The 20672-nt window shown below is 41.2% G+C and overlaps 1 protein-coding gene across 3 annotated transcripts in view; it reads left to right on the top strand.

Annotated features, from left to right (window-relative positions):
- The window catches only part of LOC137562166 (N-acetyltransferase 8-like), a 270715-nt gene that overhangs the window by 172012 nt on the left and 78031 nt on the right, over positions 1-20672 (top strand). The window contains exon 3 of one of the 3 annotated variants that reach the window (XR_011030116.1): positions 14684-15440. The exons of 1 other annotated variant lie outside the window; for it this stretch is intronic. The gene's annotated coding sequence lies outside the window, so the exon portion shown is untranslated. Of the gene's footprint in view, positions 1-9533; positions 10907-14683; positions 15441-20672 lie in introns of those variants that run through there. One more of the 3 variants, XR_011030117.1, reaches the window with a different exon arrangement.

Raw genomic sequence — 20672 nt, 5'->3', positions numbered from 1 at the left:
CAATATGGACTGAGAATATATCTACATATCTTGATGCAATGTATGACAACATGGATTCCTCAATGTGGATATTTATCTGGCAGAGCAAACTGAGGTGGTAAATAAGGGACTCTTCAAAGACTGTAAAACTGACCAGATTGTTTGAGGACAGCGAGAATTGCCTATGTGGGGGAATGTAAATCTTGTGACTTCTGCAATATACCAAACCCTACTTTGTCTTACTGCCAACAAAAATGGTGACCATTAATGGTCACAAGGCGTTTCCGTACCAATGTTCCATGACACCACATACATAACCATGGACTTATGACTAGGTATACAAAAATCTATTCCTCAATTTGCAATTCCTATCCTAAGTGTTGTGTACGTTCTCATGGAATACACCGCAGAACATCTCATACAGATAAAACTACCAGAAAAGTGAATGACAATGGCGGAACTGGTACAAACTACAAATGGACACCATTTGAGGTTGACTTTCAAAGGACTGATCCTAGTACATGGTGATCATTCTTGGACTTTAAAGTTTCTCTCTTGACAGAACATACAAAGGCTCAAATGTATAACAAACCTTCAGGCACAAGGTTGAATTTACGGATCAGGAGCCTGTAGGCACATGCGTTCTGGCTCCCCAAACTCCACCCCTCAGGCCACACCCCCTAGTATTACCATAGTATTAGGGAACTCCCTTGGTATAGGCAGCAGATGTACCCCCTCCGATACAGTAAGCCAGATATACCCCCGTTATTAGCTAGGCTTGCAGTTTAGGCAGCAGATTCCTCATAGCCAGACAGATGTTCCCCCCAGTAGTACAGGGCCCCTCCTCCCAGCATAGGTGGCAGTATTGCCCCAGTATTAAGGAGGCCCCCTCCTCCCTAGTCTAGATAGCCAAAAATATACCCAGTATTTGGTAGCTCTAATACAGGTAGCAGATGTGCCCCATATTATGAAGGCCCCCCCTTACCATAGCTTGCGAGATGTGCCCCAGCTCTGTAATAAGTACAGCCCCCCCCCCCCCCCCCTACCATGTTTAGGAATAAAGGGCAGCTGGAGTAGCAGCTGGATATCATTGCAGATTCGAGAGCTGGTGAGCCTTGCACTCCATTGCGTCTGCATAGGGAGGGCATGGAGGAAAGGGATATTTGGGTAACTTGAGATTTAGGTTCATCTTTGTTCATTTGCATATAAAACTATTTTTGCATAAATAAAATCTCAAAAAAAAGTGCATTACTACCCTCCTGTGCCTGCAATATGGATTGCACAACTGTGCTCTGTTGGGGATAGGTCTGCTCTTAACTATATTTGTTATATTTCATGGTTTACTGTGACAAAAAATAAAAATACTTGATACAGATGTAAAGGGTCTTTAACTTTTCCCTTTTCTGATGTGTGTATAGTTGGGGCCACAGGCCATGGGGTGAAACCTTGATAGTCCTTCCGCTACATTTATGACCTGTCTAGAGCATAAATTGGGGTAAAGTTCAGAAATGGACTCTGCAGATTTCTGGCCAGGTGAGAGCACAGCTAGGGCTAGAATCAGGCTGATAAATGGCAAGGACATGAATGGAGAGATTGGAGCACAGCCTCCGTCTGGTCAGGTGAGAGCACAGCTAGGGACATAATTGGGCTGATAAATGGCAAGGACATGAGTGGAGAGATTGGGGCACGGCCTCTGGACAAACATGGCTTTTTTAGATGAGAATAGCCTAAACCAACAGTTGCAAAGAGGTTCTTCAGCTCTTAATAAACCTTCACTTCAGAGAAGTCAGAATATGGCCCCCAATGACTTGTCACAGCGGCCCTCCCTCCCCTGGATGCCATTTATGCTCAGAGCTTGTGATGAAGGAATGTAAGGTTAACGCATGCTGAGTAATTCCATGTATTTGCATTGCCAATCCCTTCAGAGAATGGGCCAGTGTGTTTACACTATCAGGCACCGCTGATGGAGGAATATCCATGCCATGGTCAGACCTCCAGATTGATTTCATTGGACCGGTCAACATGTTCAAAAGGAAACTGATGTATGCTAACCGTAACTTGATCACAAAATGGGTAGAATGTCTGCCGTGTAAGACGTGCAGCTGCAGTGTGTGTATCACTGCTCATTAACCATATACTGTATTTTCCAGATTTGATCTTCCCCAGCGCATCGAATCGACTGCATAAGTCACTTCCCCAGTGAATGACCAAGATGTGGGATATTCTGGGAGTAAAATGGAAGCTACATATAGCTTAACCAACTAGCTTCGAGTGGTGGAGTAGAGCGCTACAATCAATACATCGTGAACATTCTGAAAAAGTGTCAACGAATTTGGTATAGACTAGGATGTCAAGTTGCCATTATTTCATGGCTTTTAGAGCCACTTCATCTCAAATAGAGAAAGATTGGTGGCTGTACTTGATCACAGGCAGGAAAACCATATTACCCCAACATTTATTCTACAAGACCACGGATTACAGTTTGATGAATGCAACGACTGCACATCAATATGTGGAAAATGTACGCAAGCACCTACACCATGCTTTTGCATTTGTCCAAAGGAATATTGGGAAAGCCACAGTAAGCACAAAGACCTACTAGGATTAAAAGTTTCTTTATAACTTTGCAAGGGATCAGGTAAAGGAAAGGAAATTCCCACCTTCTTGGAAAGGCCCATATATAAAAAAAAAACCTCACCAATTTCCTGTGGCTTATAAGGTCCAAATCCCTAAGGGGGGTACATTTGTAGAAAGATGGGTGCACATTAACCAATTCTGTATTTGTCATCCTAGCTCAGTGTCGGCACAGAGAAAGTCGAGAGCTGAGTGGTAAGAGATCGGGAAGTTCTGGTTAGAGATGGAAATAGAGATTAATATCGTATAGAGATATGTATACCGTGCCATGCCCATGTCTACTTCCTCTGCATTCCAACTATCCTTTATGTTACCTTTGAACTAAGACCTGCTGTGTTACAGGAAGCTTACACCAATCTGAAAATATGGTTAAAATGTTTTGTACCTGACAGCTGGAGAGTTAACCTGATGTATGTACTTAAGGGTGTCTCATGTTTTATAGGTGCAGAGATGACATCAAATATTGCCATCTATGCTGTCCTAATCTTGGGGAAATAATTCCACACAGTTGATTGCTGTGCCAGGTCCACCAACCAGGAACATGCTACAGGATACGGCAGGGCTCATGACCAACAAGAGGATCCTATCCCAGAAGGTCTATTAGCCTAGACCTGCGCTGTGTCATCAAAAGACAAGTCAACATATCCGAGATCCAATTGCCAGAGATTCAGACTTGGTATCGACTACATGTCATTCCCGAGAGCGGGTTACTCAGATCTTGGAACAAACCTGGAAAACTTTGACCAGAGAACCATTTTCTTCAGACCAAAGCTGTTCATTTCTGCCATAAATTGCTGCTGAAATTTTTGCAATAGTAGGAACTGTATTTGCAACCGGAGTAACCATCGCCAATTCAGTCTCCCTTAAAACATTGGAACACGAGATAAATTCATTAAAGACCAACTTACAACATATTCATGCAGAGATGGAGAGAAAAGAAAGATTTGACAGATTGGTGTACAGTTGTGGAAGATACTGTCATTGCCACAAACTGCATTCTAAATTGTTGGACCAGTCAATACATTTACTCCAAGGTCATGATTCATGAACTGTTCAAGCAAGAACAGATATTGCTGAAAAGCATCGATTTCCAGCTTCAAGTTTACCACGACGAGGTGCAAAGTGGGATGCAAGAGAAGGGCCCATTCCCCTCTATTTTGTATCCTACAACATTATCCGCAAAATGCTACAAAGTGGGGATGGAGGAAAAAAGTATATCCAAATAAAAATTTTGCATTTAACATGGGATTGCGATACCATTATACATCAATCCTATAAAATGGAAATTGTTTTCTACTATCGATTCCAGTAATCACTACGAACAACATTTCTAATAAAGAAGATTCATAACGTAGGTATATGGAGAGAATATTTAAAGATTCAAACTCCTAAACATATCTTATCAATCCTGGACACCACCCTATTCTGGCCAACTGTGCAACATTTCAGAATACATTTCCAATGTGCAGGCGACCAGGTCAATTATGATGCAACAGCCCAGGTGGACTTTAATTTGAGAAACACGGATCAGAGAAATGCCAGGTGACCCTATCTAAAGTCGGAGAGAAAGTTCGGGTGAATGCAATTTTAATAAGAGACAAATGGCTCGTTAGTACTCGCCTGCCAGGACATAACCATTGTCTAATGACTGCATTATGGTGAAAGTTATTGCTTTGCCTTACCGTGTATCCATCATAAAGGTGCCACCAATTCCAGGGTTGTGATTGGAAATCGTACCCTATATCCTGTAAATATCAAGGACATTCAAGAGGTGGAAGTATTGATGCATTCCAGAACCAAGAAATTGCCCCAAGTCTGGAATTGAAATTTTAGTCGGACAATAAGCCCAGCCATACTGTCCGTATGGTTATTAAACTAAAAAGCATAATGTTACCATGGACACGCTACAATACTCAACCAATGACGAGATATTATCCCCCTCGGTTTGGTCATGGGGAAATATTACATATGGAGCTCTTTGATCACGGTTATAATGGTATGGTTTCACTAATCACCACCTTGGCAATCCGTTGGTTAAAGTTGGATTAACAGAAAGTACACAATAATGGTTTAAATAAAATTAGGGAGGTGCATAAATTTTGGCACTGTAGTTTTGATTCCAAAACCTTTAGAATTACTGGAACTCAAATTTCCTTTGTAAGCTAATTGACCCCTGACCTATACACAGATTAATCTAATGATAAAAAAAAAAAAAGTATTTAAGGGGGTCAATTGTAAGTTTCCCTCTTATTTTTTTCTGAAGTAGCAACATGGGGGTCTCAAAACAACTGTCAAATGACCTGAAGACAAAGATTGTTCACCATCATGGTTTAGGGAAGGGTACAGAAAGCTACCTCAGATTTCAGTTGTCTGTTTCCACAGTTAAGAACATAGAGGAAATTGAAGACCACAGGCTCAGTTCAAGTTAAGGCTTGAACAGGGTTGAGCAGAAACTACGCCAGTGAGAATTTACGCATCGTAGTTTGTAGGTGAAGTTTCAAAACTACACTTACAAAATTTATGCATAGCGAAGTACCGCTATGCGTAGCATATGCCCACTATGCGTAGTTAGCATGTGTATTGTGTAGTGACCTACGAATGCATTATTCGCATCTAATTTTTAGCGTGCGTTTGTATGCTTACAAAGTTACGCATTGGAAAGGGGGAATGTACGCATAGAAGAGTTCTTGGTATAAGCAATTAAATAGGAATTCATGCATAAAATGTTCTGCATACGGGCATAAGCATCCACATACACTACTTTTCGCGCTACGCGTAATTGCGTATTTTAACGCGTATTCTTCGAAATGCATACGAAGCGAATATTTGATTTCGAAGCCGTAGTTTGGCAAAGTGTAATTGCGTAAAACTACGCGTAGTTCCAGCGTAGCGAAGTTGGCTGACTACGACCATCCCTAGGCTCTAAGTGGCAGACCAAATAAAATCTCGGATAAACAGAAGTGACGAATGGTGAGAACAGTCAACCCACAGACCAGCACCAAAGACCTACAACATCTTGCTGCAGATGGAGTTACTGTGCATCGGTCAACCATTTGGCGCACTTTACACAAGGAGATGAATCTGAGGTGGCAAATAAGGACTCTTCAAAAGACCTGTTCGGTAAAACTGACCAGATGGTTTGAGGACAGTGAGAATTGTCTATGTGGGGGAGGGTAAATCTTGTGACTTCTGCAATATACCAAACCCTACTTTGTCTCACTGCCAACAAAATGGTGACCATTAATGTCACAAGGCGTTTCCCATACCAGTGTTCCATGACATCACATACATAGCCATGGACTTACAACTAGGTATGCAAAAATCTATTCCTCCATTTGCAATTCCTATCCCTCCTAAATGTTGTATTGCACCCCAGAACATCTCATCCAGATAAACTACCAGAAAAGTGAATGACAATGGCAGAACTGGTACAAACCACTTGGTGGAATCAAATGGACACCCTTTGAGGATGACTTTCAAAAGACTGATCCTAGCACATGGCCATCATTCTTGGACTTTGTATGTTCTGTCAAGAGAAACTTTTGGATCAGATGTATAACAAACCTTCAGGCACAAGGTTGAATTTACGGCTCAGGAGCCTGTAGGCACATGCGTTCTGGCTCCCCAAACTCCACCCCTCAGGCCACACCCCCTAGAATTACCATAGTGTGAGGTAACCCCTTCGGTATAGGCAGCAGATGTGCCTCCTCCCCCAATACAGCAGGCCAGATCTACCCCCATTATTAGCTAAGATTGCAGTTTAGGCAGCTGATCCCCCCATAGTTAGCCAGACAGATGTGCCCCCCAGTAGTACAGGGCCCCCTCCTCCCAGCATAGGTGGCAGAATTGCCCCAGTATTAGGGAGGCACCCTCCTCCCCAGTCTAGGTAGCCAGAAATGTCCAGTATTTGGTAGCTATTAATACAGGTAGCAGATGTGCCCTGTTAAAAGTAAATAAACTTACTCATGAGACATTCTTCGTTCAGTTGCCAAAACCTTAGAAATCTTTTATTACTTGTACAAGGACTTTCTAACAGCCAGCATATAGAGTCTATCTCTAACACAGGCCCAGCATAGCAGTAGAAAGTAAGTTTTTTCCGGCATGCATTGGCCTTTTAAAGCCTAATTAATATGATAAAATATTCCTCCTTTTGGGCAGTTCTTTCTGGTAAAAGTCCAACCAGCATGTTCAGTTCGCCTTTGCAGGTGGGGTCACTTGACTCCTCTTTGTCCTGAAAATCAGCCTTTCAAGGAAGTCCCCTGTAACAATATTCTTGCTTTCGTTTTCCTTCAAAGACAAACCCACTTTCGTTTCTCTGAAATGATCTCATAGCCAAGTGGATATTTTTCCAGGATGAAATATCCAGTCTGAACTGCTTCTGCTCAAGGAATTCTTCGTGCTTGGTACAAAATGACACTGGGGGGAGGTTTGGAGGTTGTTCTGGAATTTCACTGTGAAAGACATAGGAAACTGCACAGTATATGGTTCAAAAACATATATAACATATATTCAGTGATATCGTGATAACTCCTTGGTTAACTTAAAGTGTCACTCTAACACAATAATCTAATCTTGTGCATGTGGACTATATAGTCACATAGGTTACACAGGATATACAGAATATACAGAGTATACATAAAGATTAACAGATTAATTATAAAATTCTTTCCACAGCCCCATATTAGGAAGCCCCCCCCCCCTTACCATAGCTTGTGAGATGTGGCCCATGCTCTAATTACAGCCCTTCCATGTTTAGGAATAAAGGGCAGCTGGTGTAGCAGCTGGAGATCATTGCGGATTCGAGAGCTGGTGAGCCTTGCACCCCATTGTGTCTGCATAGGGAGGGCATGGAGGAAAGGGATATTTGGGTAATTTGAGATTTGTTCATCTTTGTTAATTTGTATATAAAAAAAACAGTATTTAGCATAAATTAAAAGACTCCCAATCTGGCAGTGCAGCACTACCCTCCTGTGCCTGCAATATGAATTGTGCACAGCTGTGCTTAGTTGGGGGATAGGTCTGCTCTTAACATTGTTATATTTCATGGTTTACTTTGACAAAAACAAAAAACAAAAAAACACTGCAATAGATCTAAAGTCTATGTTCCCCCTTTTCTGATGTGTGTATAGTTGGGGCCACAGGCCATGGGGGTGAAACTATATAGTCCTTCCGCTACATTTATGACCTATCCAGAGTATAAATTGGAGTAAAGTTCAGAAAGTTCAGAAAGACTCTGCAGCTTTCTGGGCAGCAAAGAGCACAGTTAGGGCCCGAATCAGGCTGATAAACGGGAAGGACATGAATGGAGAGATGGGGGCACAGCCTCTGTCTGGTCAGATGAGAGCACATCTAGAGACAATAGGGCTGATAAATGGGAAAGACATGATCGGAGAGATTGGGGCCAGGGCCGGATGTGATTTTTACCACCCAAGGCCAACTATCACTACACTATCAGGCACCGCTGATGGAGGAATATCCATGCCATGGTCAGACCTCCAGATTGATTTCATTGGACCGGTAACATGTTCAATAGGAAACTGATGTATGCTAACCGTAACTTGTTCACAAAATGGGTAGAATGTCTGCCGTGTAAGACGTGCAGCTGCAGTGTGTGCGTATCATGGTATCACTGCTCATTACCATATACTGTATTTTCCAGATATGATCTTCCCCAGCGTATCCAATCCGACCACATAAGTCACTTCCCCAGTAAATGACTAAGATGTGGGAAATTCTGGAAGTAAAAAAAAGGAAGCTACACAGCTTACCAACCAGCTTCTAGTGGTGGAGTAGAGCACTATAATCAATATAGTGAACATTCTGAGAAAGTGTCAACGAATTTGGTATAGACTAGGCCAGGCTTTCTCAACCAGGGTTCCCTGGACGAATCTGCAGGGGTTCCTTGGCATTTTCCCCCATCGTGGGGGAAGTATAGTAGAGCACACTATAATAGGTGGTACTGTAACAAGAAGCACTAAATTAGGGGGTCAGGAGACAGTATAATGAGTGGCAGTGTAATAGGAGATAGTGAAATTAGCATCCTAACCTACTTAAAGTCTATGCCTCCTGAAAAATAAATGCAAGGGTTCCTTGAGATCCTAAAGTTATTTACAGGGTTCCTCCAAGGTAAAAAAGGTTGAGAAAGGCTGGACTAGGATGTCAAGTTGCTATTGGTTCTCATGGCTTTTAGAGCCACTCCAAGTACAGCCACCAATCTTTCTCTATTTGAGATGATCACAGGCAGGAACACAGTATTACCCCAACAACAGTTACTCTACAAGACCACGGATTACAGTTTGATGAATGCAATAACTGCACATCAATGTGGAAAATTTACGCAAGCACCTCCAGCATGCTTTTGCATTTGCCCAAAGGAATAGTGGCAAAGCCACAGTAAGCACTAAGACCTACTAGGATTTAAACACTACTCAATATCAGGTTCATGATAAAAAAAAGTCTTTATAACCTCGCCAGGGATCAGGTAAAGGAAAGTGAATTCCTACCTTCTTGGAAAGGTCCATATACAAAAATCACCAATTATCTCCTGTGGCTTATAAGGTCAAAATCCCTAAGGGGGGTACATTTGTAGAAAGATGGGTGCACATTAACCAATTACGTATTTGTCATCCTAGCTCACAGCTTCGGAGGATAGAGCAAGTCGAGAGCTGAGTGATAAAAGATCGGGAAGTTCTGGTTAGAGATGGAAGTAGAGATTAATATTGTATAGAGATATGTATACCGTGCCATGCCCATGTCTACTTCCTCTGCATTCCAACTATCCTTTATGTTACCTTTGAACTAAGACCTGCCCTGTTACAGGAAGCTTACATCAATCTGAAAATATGGTTGTTAAAATGTTTTGTTCCTGACAGCTGGGGAGTTAACCTGATGTATGTACTTAAGGGTCTCATGTTTTATAGGTGCAGAGGACGACAAATATTGCCATCTATGCTGTCCTAATCTTGGGGAAAGAATTCCACACAGTTGATTGCGGTGCCAGGTCCACCAACCAGGTTCATGCTACAGGATACGGCGGGGCTCATGACCAACAAGAGGATCCTATCCCAGAAGGTCTATATTAGCCTACACCCACGCTGTGTCATCGAAAGACAAGTCAACATATCCGAGATCCAATTACCAGAGATTCAGACTTGGTATCGACTACATGTCATATTCCCAAGAGCGGGTTACTCAGATCCTGGAACAAACCTGGAAAACCTTGACCAGAGAACCATTTTCTTCAAACCAAAGACCAAAGCTGTTCATTTCTGCAATAATTGCTGCTGATATTTTTGCAATAGTAGGAACTGTATTTTCAACCGGAGTAACAATCGCCAATTCAGTCTCCCTTAAAACATTGGAACACAAGAAAAATAAATTAAAGATCAACTTACAACATTCATGCAGAGATGGAGAAACAAAGATTTGACAGATTTGTATACAGTTGTGGCAGATACTGTCATTACCACAAACTTGCATTCTAAATTGTTGGACCAGTCAGATTTACTCCAAGGTCATGATTCATGAACTGTCCAAGCAAGAACTGATATTGCTGAAAGAACGCATCGATTTCCAGCTTCAAGTTTACCACGACGAGGTGCAAAGTGGGATGCAAGACCTGAGAGAAGGGCCCATTCCCCTCTATTTTGTATCCTACGACATAATCCGCAAAATGCTACAAAGTGGCGATGGAGGAAAAGTATATCCAAATAAAAAATTTGGCATTTAACATGGGATTGCTATACCATTATATATCGATCCTATAAAATGGAAATTGTTTTCTACTATAGATTCCAGTAATCACTAGGGCCATCAACATGGGTTTACTAAAGACAGGTCCTGTTTGACTAACATGCTCAGCTTTTATGAGGTAGTGAATACTAATATGGATATTGGGAATGCTGTAGATGTGATATACTTGGACTTTGCAAAGGCCTTAGATCAGCCTTTCTCAACCTTTCTACCTTGGAGGAACCCTGCAAACTATTTTTTGATCTGGAGGAACCCCTGCATTTATTTTGCAGGAGGCGTGGTCTTTAAAAGTATGTGTGGCTGTTTATTTCACTACTCCCTATTTCACTGCCACTCATACTGCCTCCTAAGCCCCTAATTTAGTGCTTCTTGTTACAGTACCCCCTATTATAATGTGCTCCATTATACTACCCCCACAATGGGGGAAAATGCCAAGGAACCCCTGCAGAGTACTCAAGGAACCCTGGTTGAAAAAGCCTGCCTTAGACACTGTTCCCCACAAAAGTCTGGTGCAAAAGTTGAGGATGCAAGGACTGGGGAAGAGTGTGCATGGATAGGGAACTGGCTAATGGACAGAAAACAAAGAGTTGTGGTCAATGGATCGTACTCAAAATGGGAGACTGTTAGCAGTGGGGTCCCACAGGGGTCTGTACTGGGTCCAGTGCTCTTCAATTTATTAATGACCTAGTAGATGCAGTAGTGAGCAATGTTGCCATTTTCGCAGATGATACAAAATTGTGCAGAATCATCAACTCTCAGGAAGATAGTGTCATATTGCAACAGGATCTGGATAGGATGGCTATATGGGCACATACATGGCAGATGAAATTCAATGTTGACAAATGTAAAGTCATGCATTTTGGTCGTACCAATGGTCTAGCACCATACAAAATAAATGGGATACAGTTGGGGACATCAAACTTGAAGGACTTAGGAGTACTCATCGACAAGTTAAATAATCGTACTCAATGCAAAGCCGCTGCAGCTAAAGTTAACATTTTGGGATGCATTAAAAAAAGGGAAATTAACTCATGTAATGTGTTGCCCCTGTTTAACTCTAGTAAGGCCACATCTGAAATATGGAATTCAGTTCTGGGCACCACATTACAGGAAAGATATTGTAGTTTTAGAGCAGGTGCAGAGACGAACAACAATTATTGATACGTGGGGTGGAAGGTCTCACTTACCAAGAAAGGTTAGATAAACTGGGTTTAGTCTAGAGAAAAGACACCTTAGAGGGGATCTAATTAACATGTATAAATACATCAGAGGGCAATTGTCAAGAAGTTGCATCCGCCATATACAGTATTGGGTGATTATTTTTATTACCACCCTGTACTGTCAGAGTAGATTAATAGAACCCGGAAGGAAAGAGCTTCTGTAGCGCCTCTCCCAGGAATCTGAAATTCCTAAAGATAAGAGGGTCTGATGCCCAAGTAGAAAAGCAGTACTGTGTGAATATTCTCACTAAACATTGTGTATTGCATGTTGGATTTATGTTTGAGTACTGATGATGTTATACTGTGCATGTGGTGAAGCGGCCACATGGTTTCAGTGTAGACTCTGCCAATTGTGTACAGAGATCAAAGTGCTTGCATTGAATAGAGTGGCCATTGTCTTGTTTAGAGGTAAACAAAATGGAGACCTTTGTGCAACTGCTTCTTGTGAAAAAGACTGAAGTAAAAGATCCAGAAGGTATTGTTAATATAATGCAAAGCTCTATAGATCCATGGAAACAAGCCCAAATGTATGTATGATCTGATAAATACTAAGAAGCTGAAGGAGGGCAAAGCTATGCTTGTTTTTGCAGCCCAATGGATAGCAGAGCAATACAGGGGTGTTGAACAAAAATCAAACCTAGAAAATGAGGCTCAGAGGCTGAAAGAGTGTGAAAGACTTGCAAAGTGCAATCTCCATTTTAACAGCTGCTGCTGAAGAGGCAAATGTTGCCATTACCCAGCAACAAATTGAGGAAAATAAAAGATTGCTGTCAGAATGCAGGTCTGACTGAGCAGTTGAAGATTGCACAATGCAAGATTGAAGCATTGTCTGTGTCCTCCAGTAATGAAACAATGAATCAGTGTCCAGGTGAAAGTGATGCTGGTTATAGTAGTTCTTCTGAATGCAGTGGTTCAGTTTTTGAGTTGCCAGAGTGTAAGCAGGAGCATGCTCTGGCAAGGCCCATTCAGAGGAACCTTAGAGAGTCCAAGAGATGATTTGAAAAGGAACCCTTTCAAATCAGTGCAGCACAAGAGAAATTTCAGGAGTTTTTGCTGTGCAGCCTGTAAGGGCTAGAGCTGTACATACATTGAATAAGCCCCAGAGAAGTCATGTGACCCGGCGGTGCTACCACTGTGGAGAACAGGGACACATGAAACGGTTTTGCCCGTCACTTGGGAGAGACAGGCAGAATTATTTCAGAGATAAATTCCTTACCAGGAGGAGAGAAAGTGAGGTGTACTCTCCTAGGTGGGGGAACAGGCAGAGGGGCCAGGATAGAGCCTTGGTTCCTCACGAAGTGCTTAGATCACAGACTGAGCAATTACAAGCTGAGGTAAGTTGGCTTCAAGGGAAATTTGCTCAGGAGGTCAGTGAAATAAAGCAGGAGATACTGGGATGTAGAACAATGAGGAACATTCCAGAACACGGGTGGGGGGGGGCGGGGGGGGAGGGAAACTGAGAAACAAAAGAACATCCCAGCTGTGTTTTGTTGTTTGTCTATGTATTTGTTTATGTATAAAAAAGGATTCTAACTTTTTTTAGTGTTTGGAATAAGCCTCTTAATTGAATTGATCATTTTATCTACAGTCAGAAAAGTTGTTCTAAATTACTGTTGTAGTCTCAGGTGCTGACTAGCTATGAAAATTTGAATGGGTTGTCCTTGTTTACTATAGTAGAGGGTTTGGGAATGGCCTGAAGGACCCATGCACAACGTTGCTGGCCATTGTGATTTTTTTTGAATTTTGCGTTTTGCAAGGCAACAATTTCAGGTGAACCAGATTTAATAGGACTTAAAATTTGTAATTTAAAGTTGGTTATAAAAAAATTAACATACGGAAAGACATATTCAATCTGAAGTTTTTTTTTTTTTCCATGTGGGCTTTTGTCAGGTATTTTGCATTAACCTGAAACTGCAAAGCACACAACAGTTTTGCTTTTATTACTTTTACTGTGTTGATGGGGTTTGTATATAGCCAAGTGGGGGATGTTTGCTCTGTTTTGTTACAGAAAGCACAATTTAAACTGTTCCTATTGTTATTGTAGATGCCCAAATAATTGTACAGTTTCCATATGCAGATCATATCTTAGCCGAGATTTAGCCAGAATTATTAATCAGATTCAGCAAATGTTGAAAGCCCATGTGCTCTCATTATGAGCATCTTAACCCTGGAGAATTTTAGTAAATGCAGTCAAAGGTCCACAGAATTGTATAACACTTGGGATTTAACTGTGTTAGGTCTACCTTTTTACAGAGATCGTTTTCCAGAGAGTTGTAAGACCATTACGGTCCAGATATCTAAGTGTTATGTTTTTATAATGTTTTCTGTGTGTTGCAAGTTTACAGAGTCACAATTGGAGATGATGCTGATGTACAAGGACGTGGGTGACCCTAGTGATTGAAATCAGTTTGCAGTACTATTGTACTTAGTGGGTAATATAGTTCACGCATACGCTTTTGAAGCTATGAATTCATAATGGAGTTTCCATTGCTGTGCTTTGTCTGCTAACCTGTCTGTTTCAGAATCACGGAGTGTGGAGCTCTTTGGCTAATTTCCCAGCACCTGTGGCATGTGAGGTGCCGTGTGCTACACAAACTGAGTGTGGGAGCATCATGAGTCTATACTGGCTTGGTAAGTGGCATGCTTGAGTGCTGCCAGAGTGACGTGTTACTGTCAGTGCGGGCTGAGTAAGTGGAGAGGCAGGTGTAACTTGCCATGGATGTCTAAGTTCAAAGCTCAGCAACCGCGAAACACCACTGTGAACCAGTGAAAGCTGGGAGAGGGACTTGGCAGTGGAAGCCACACAGAGCTGGAGTGTGACCACCCAGAGTGGTGAGTGATCAGAGAGCTGAGACTGAGCTTGGCAGGTAATGTCAGATGTTTGCATTCTAGGCATGACCTGAACATGGAGTAGTAGTGGACAGAGTGTGTGCTAGTTTCCAAATTGGTAATTTTGGAAAATGTTATGGGTCCCATGCAGTGTCTTTGTATATCAGTCATTTCCAATCAGAAGCCTTATCAAAACTGCCTAAAACTAAATAAGACTTGTGAGTGAGTCTGAATTGGTTTTGTGTTCTGTTATTTTTGCTCAACTGTAGGTGGAACTAACACTTTATCTACTGAATGCATCCACACTGGAGTCATTATGAACTTTAAAATCTGCAGCCTGGAAAAAACATTTAAACGAAGGACAACTTTATGGACTGTTTTACTTTGAACTTTCATGGACTCTTTATATGGACATTGGAATCCAAATTAATCCCATTTGTGGATCTATGGACTTACATTTTGGTGAAGGTTCTCTCATAACTTTTGATCACCTTCAAGTGGGGGATTGTAAGAAATGATCTATACAGGTCTCAAAGCTTTTATTTGTTTAAGTAGCCATTTTCCAAGCACACAGGTAAACCATAGTCTGGGAGCTTGAATCTTCTTCCACAAGCAACAGTTAAACAAAAGCCCTAGAGACAAAAGACTTCACTTCCTGCTAACTGACCTTAGGCGGAGATAAAGTTTAAATCTGCTGAAAAGCATTCTTTCAGCCAATGACACTAAGCTTTCTCAAGGGAAGTGATGTATGGTGAGGGGGTGGAGTCAATGAGTATATGGTCTTTCAGCATGCTGCTTCTACTGTTTTCTTTGGTCTGTGGCTGGAGTGGCTGTTTCTCCTGACTGGGTAAGATAAAGTGGTTCCGGGTAATGAGGGTTGTATTTTAGGATATATTGGGAAGCTGCACTAATGTTACATAATGTATACATTGTGGGTATTGTATTCTATGGTGTATGTTTTTATACTGTTGAATTGCTCTGTACATCTTGCTTTTGTAGCTCATTGATATCTGTACCTGTATCACACAGATCACATGCAAGATAAATTTTGAGATGCATTTCCACCAATTTGTGTGTTGTGTGGTTTCTGTACCTCTTAGCTGAGTGTTGTGGTTCTGTGTCTCCAAGCTGGAGAGAGAGTATTCACTTCGAAGGGGGAGAATTTTACCTGGGTTGCAGATCTGGGATCTGCTAAATCATCTTGTAGCTGTCGATAAAATTGAGCTAACAGCAATATAATAGCTTGGCAGATGAGCTTTTTGTCCCTAGGCCTTCTCAAAGGACTAGATGACATTATCTGCACATGGAGGGAAAACGTTTTAGCCATTTAGGGAAGGGTTCTTTACAGTAAGTGTGATTAAGATGTGGAATGCATTGCCACAGGAAGTAGTTATGGCAAACTCTATACCTGCATTTAAAGGGGGCATAGATGCTTTCCTTGCGTTGAAAGACATCCATGGCTACAATTACTAGGTAATGCCCAATGATGTTGATCCAGAGATTTTATCTGATTGCCATCTGGAGTCGGGAAGGAATTTTTCCCTTTAGGGGCTAATTGGACCATGCCTTGTAAGGGTTTTTTCGCCTTCCTCTGGATCAACAGGGATATGTGAGGGAGCAGGCTGGTGTTGTACTTTGTTTTCTGGTTGAACTCGATGGACGTATGTCTTTTTTCAACCAAAATAACTATGTAAATATGTAGCATTTCAAATAAAGAAGATTAATAACATAAGTATATGGAGAGAATATTTAAAGATTCAAATTCCTAACATCATAGCCAAACAATCCTGGACACCAGAATTGATATCTGTCCCTATTCTGGACAATTGTGCAACATTCCAGAATACATTTCCAATGTGCAGGTGACCCGGTCAATTATGATGCCACAAACACCCCAGGTGGAATTTAATTTGAGAAACACGGATCAGAGAAATGCCAGGTGACCCTGTCTAAAGTTGGAGAGAAAGTTTGGGTGAATGCAATTTTAATAAGAGACAAATGGCTCGTTAGTACTCGCCTGCCAGACATAACCGTTGTCTAATGACCGCATTATGGTGAGTTATTGCTTTGCCTTCCCGTGTATCCATCATAAAAGTGCCACCAATTCCAGGGTTGTGATTGGAAATCGTACCCTATATCCTGTAAAATATCAAGGACATTGAAGGAGAGGTGGAAGTATTGATGCATTCCAGAACCAGGAAATTGCCCCAAGTCTGGATTTGAAATTTTAGTTGGACAATTAAGCCCAGCCAATCTGTCCGTATGGTTATTAAAAAGCATAATGTTACCATGGACACTACAATATACTCAACCAATGACGAGTAAAAGAAGATGGGGAGGCGCCCTGGAGGGTACTCTTTTTTTAAAAAATTGCACAAGTTCGACCAATTAGACAAAAGTTCAATCAAATAGATAAATGTATACCAGAAGCATACAAGCCAAATTTGTCTCCGATAAATCGTTAGTTTGTTATTGATCACTATATATATCCTAGTCGGTGTCTAACCGTTTCCACTAGATATAGGTATAAATATATGGGCAGATCCTACCTGGAATAAGTAGTCAGTCCCATAGAGTACGATAAAAGAACTTTAATAAGGCACTTCAGAAATTGACAACGCGTTTCGCGGTTACCACCGCTTCATCAGGTCGTGTACTGTGCCTTTAAAAAATAATAAAATAGACAGGGCACTGAGACATAGGACAACATCTCCATAGTACATTACAACAATCAGAAACAACTATGTCATAATTACAATACCTACATATCCAAACAAATAGTAATCACACAAATGGGTATAAAATAGTCTATAAGATATAGAAAATAATGTAAATAAAAATACATAGAACATAAGATCAGATTGAAAGCTTGAGCCTTGTCTTTCCTATTAATAATTAGGTGCATATAGCTGTGGCAGTTGTACTGTACATCTATACTTGCTACAGGTACGTTTAGGGTCTTTCTGCCCTAGCTGCTTAGAAAGCATGTACTTACAAGGCTTATATAGGTAATAAATGGAAAAAACGGAAAAAGTGTGGAAGCAGCAGCATTAAGCCCTTCTAAGAGACAACAGGAAAAAACAGTTCTGTAAGCTGACGCTGCACATACCTAGTTGGTGATGGTAAAGTGCTCTTAATGTATGGTAGTGGAAAAATGCGGAGTTGTGGGGAGTTGGGGATGGTTAAAACATATAAGATCCGCATAGGTGCTATGAGACTTCACCCCTTATTGAGAGGGATATGTGTGGCAAAGAGTGTAGTGTACAAATTGCTTACCGAAAGTAAGAATATCCTCTGCTCGGCGCCCATGAGCGCTGCTGTTGCTGTTTCCTGTTTATTTGTAACACACGAACACGGAAGGCCGTGCTCGTATGGCGTGTGGGCGTGTCCGGCTGCGTCATCGCGCCTCTTGCTTAGGAAGCGCAGCCAGGCGTCATGTAATCCAATCACCTTGGATACGGGCACCAGGGTCCACGCTGGACGCTAGAGCGGCGGCCATTTTGTCGTGGACTACCTGGTTAGATATAGCTGCCATATTTCAGTAGTCTGGGTTATCCAGGCTAATATAGTTGGAAATACGTGTTGCCAATACCGAAGGTGACAATGCCATCTAGCTACTAAGATAGGAGGTGATAATGTTATGTATCTCCCTTAGGGAGTATCATAGTTGAAAAATATAGGAAAAATGTATGGAAAATATGAGAACCTCTATGAGACATTCATTAGGAAGTATACTTTAGGGAAGTGTGCTTTAGAGAATATACATTAGTACAATATGTGAGAGTTCAATAAAATGTAAAGAAATAAAACAATATGTGTAAAAAATATCATATATAAAAAACCTCAGTTGTGTCCCATATATATGTACATAAAAGAGATTTGGATACGAAATGTAACATCAGAGTTTGATATAGTAACTAATATAGTACAAAAACTCATTATAGACCCATGCATAACCTCCATTAAAGAGGGCCATATTTCCTATGGGTCCGTGTACAGCTCAGTTTTGACGAGATCTTATTCCGCTCGGTTTGGTCATGGGGAAAATATTACATATGGAGCTTTTTGATCACGGTTATACTGGTATGGTTTCACTAATCACCGCCTTGGAAATCCGTTGGTTAAAGTCTTTCAATTGCACTAAAAGCTATGACTTAAAATCTTGTTAACCGGAGTCCGCATGACGACAATAAAGAAAGTTTGAAAAACCCTTGTTCTGAAATTCACACTACAGGAAACGTTTCAGAAGAGGGAATGGTCTGCTTTTCAAATGAAAAATTAGTTAAGAGTTTATAGGTTTAAGTGATTGGATCTTAGGTGGGGATTATTAAAAAAATACAAAAAATGGCAGCAGCAATCAGATGCCACCAACAGAAGTTTGTGTGCTAAGTTGTATGGCCGTGCAGCAAACTGTTAAAACTTCCGGGTGCTGAATTGTAAAAATGGCCTGGCCACAGTGTACGGTTCGTTCCAGTTGGATAGAAAACAAAAAAAAACCAAACACTACACACCCTAAATGCTCTGCCATACTAGAAGTCTTAAGGCTCCAGAGAGGGAGAGATCGGTGCGACCTTACAGGCTTGGTGAGACCTCACATTCTATACGGCTGGTAAATATAAATATTAATTCCAAGTTATTTGCTTGGATATTTGTTGATCCTATAGATTGTATATTCATACCCAGATAAAGATTTAGTAAAGTTTTAGACTGCTCACTTCCATTTTCTTCTCATTTGTTTTCAAGCTAGATCATGCCTTACAGAGTTTATAGTAAAAAAAAAAAAAAAAAAAAAAAAAAAGTATATATTTTCTTGTGGTTGCCTTGCTTGTGATTTTTAGTCTCATCAATAACACCTTGTGGTTAAATTTTGCTTTGAAGTTTTGTATCAAGCTTATATTGAGAAGTGTTGCAGATTTTGTATGAACACAGAAATTCGATTTGCAATTGCTCTGATAAATTCATGTACATAAATTGTCCTGATTTTTCATTTCTTGTACCAATTGATTGAGAAGTCTCGATATTGAATTCAGAATTGGGCATATGACATAGCAAGACTCCTTGTTTATTACGTAAAAAAAGGATCCTTAAATTGTTTTAAGTACCTTTGGTTACAGTTTAAGTATCATAAATATGTAGCAAATATCACAACAAAGTAGAGGTTGGGGGTGGAGTTTAGCCCTCTGTAAATTCCTCGTGGTAATTGGCCAAAGAGGACGGTCACAGAGGGGGATTTATAGGCTGAGGGGAGGGTTTGGGAATGTGGGCAGTGTAGCTGAGTGTAACACCACCCCCTTTGGTTTTGTAGTATTTGCACCTTTGAAAGTTTGTTAAATAGTGAGGTTTGCTGGGTAGCTGCCATTGCAGCCTGGCAGGGTGAGGTCTCCAGAGGTCAGGTAATAAGGTTCGGTGAGGGCTTTGCCTTGGTACAAACACCTCGGGATCAGGCGTTGGTCTGCAGTTGCAGAACATTCTGGGGCGCATGCAGTCATCTGAGCTGGGGACCACAGCTGGGGGCCAGTTACAGGCCAAATGCCAATCAATGGATTTTGGAAGCATGTCTCCAGATCCCTTACCTTGCATTCTGATGTGTACATAAAGTTTACTGAGATCATTAAATTGTGTGTAATAAAGGGCTGCTTTGGCCTATTTGAATTGCTGAGCAGTCCATGTTTTATTCCAAAGGAGGTTTGGGGAAAGGTGTTGGGTAAGGGTTGGCATCAGAATCCTGGGAAGCATTTCGCAATGCCCTTTATGCCAAGGAAAGTTTAAAACTCAACGAAAAAAAAAAAAAAAAGTTAATCTAAAAAAATTACCACTACAAGGTATTGGTCTTGTTCCCATAGCCCGACATGAACGGAGGGGGACTGGAACAAGGCCTCAATATGGGTGAAGATTGCAACTAGGAACAGAACTAGGTGGATAAACGGAAAGGAGACATGGAGAGATTGGGGCAAGGCCTCAATATGGGCAGATATGAACACAGCTAGGAACAGATTTGGGCTGATAAATGGCAAAGATATGAATGGAGAAATTGGGGTACAGTTTCCTCAGAAGAGTCGAGTAAATCTGGACACCGGTGATTTGTCACAGCTTCCCTTACTCTCCTAGATGCCATTTATGCTCACAGCTTGGAGTTTATCGGATTGTAGTTGCTGCTGGTGGGATCACAAGATGGAAGCACTTTGGGTTTGCTACAAATAAGCAGAGCTGATGCTCAGAGCAGAGATGATTGTTATTCACTGAGAATTTGCCAGATTG

The sequence above is a fragment of the Hyperolius riggenbachi genome, chromosome 1, assembly GCF_040937935.1.
Source record: "Hyperolius riggenbachi isolate aHypRig1 chromosome 1, aHypRig1.pri, whole genome shotgun sequence".
In the NCBI taxonomy this organism is placed as follows: domain Eukaryota; kingdom Metazoa; phylum Chordata; class Amphibia; order Anura; family Hyperoliidae; genus Hyperolius; species Hyperolius riggenbachi.
The sequence above is the reverse complement of the archived record's forward strand: the minus strand, read 5'-3'. Positions and strand labels throughout refer to the sequence as shown.